Raw genomic sequence first — 1,494 nt, forward strand, 5'->3', positions numbered from 1 at the left:
CATCTGGAGATACCATGTTATAGATGGTTTGCCACAAGCTACTGTGAAAGAACAATTTCTTGGACAGTCCATAGTGGAGACACTGCTACTTGGCACTGCCTCAAGTCAGGTTTAAAACTAAATGCATTGTGGGAGATGGAAGCGGCACCTCTTTCTGGTATGACCTGTGGCTGGACTGTGGCCGACTATACCTGGTATATCCAACCCTTTTCTCCTTCTCTAGCTGCAAGTTCTACACTGTCGCATCACAACATAGCAACGGACTTTGGAATATCCAGCTACACCCCAACCTCTCCCTCACCGCGATGTGAGAGCTTGATGCCTTGACTCACATGCTCAGCACCATAACTCTAGAGGAGGGCAAACTAGATGCAAGAGTGCCCATCACAACAGAGGCCAAGCTTTCTACTGCCTATTTTTACAAGCTTCTGACTTTTCGGGGTAAGGACTGCCCACTAGCTCCATACATTTGGGAAAAGATCATCCCACACAAGCACCGTATCTTCCTATGGATTGCTTTAAGAGACAAACACAACACCAGGAGCAACATGATTGCCAAGCATTGGGAAACAATAGCCACCCACAACGGCTGTTATTTATGCCCAGCTACGGAAACCATGCACCACATTCTTCTGAGGTGCTGGCTAGCAGGTGCAGTCTGGGCAAAGCTAGGACTTCAACAGATAGTGATATCCTCGGAAATAGCTTAGGACCTGCTATGCTCCGAACAAGCAAGAATCCTACATGGAAGACTATGGCACATACTTTTTGCTCCCTGCTCCGTAACCCTGTGGTGTGCCAGAAATGCACAGGTCTTCAACAAGAACTACTGGGGGCTGGCCATGCATGCAAAGAGATTGCTGATCTCCTCACACTATGGAGCATGCGGGCACAGGAAGAACCGGCTAGAGAGCTACTAGTGCACTGGGCTAATTTGTTCTTCACTACTTAGGCTGTACTCTTCCCCTCTCCATGTCTTCTGGTTATCTATTCTGATGGTCTGGTGATGGCTAGCTGCACATGTTATGCAGTGTTTACATCACCTTCATGTAAATGACTACGGTCATCCGGGCATTTTTTGCCCGTTTGAATGCATAAGGTAGATAACGATCTACCTTTTTATTCAAAAAAAATCTCTAGGAGAGAGATGATACTTGATGCTTCTATAGGAAGCGGCTATTCTGCACCAAGGCTCATCTACACCTGTGTGTGAACAGTAAAATAAAAAATAATAGCAGATTTTTTTTAAAAAAATCTGATTTTTTATGTTACAAGATGCTCCAATGCGTGATGTTCATGCAAAATTTCAGCTTGTTTGGAACGTCACGAGCTCCTCGAATGTCCAAACAAGATGAAATTTCACATGAGCATCATACATTTGAGCATCCTGCACCATAAAAACATTTTTATATTTTCTACTATTTTTTAGATTTTACTATTCATCAGGTGTGGATGAGCCTAGGCACTGAGTTGAATTTTTGGTTCTGTGAAGCC

This window comes from Triticum urartu, chromosome 4A, assembly GCF_056163025.1.
Source record: "Triticum urartu cultivar PI428250 chromosome 4A, HENAU_Tu73, whole genome shotgun sequence".
Lineage (NCBI taxonomy): Eukaryota > Viridiplantae > Streptophyta > Magnoliopsida > Poales > Poaceae > Triticum > Triticum urartu.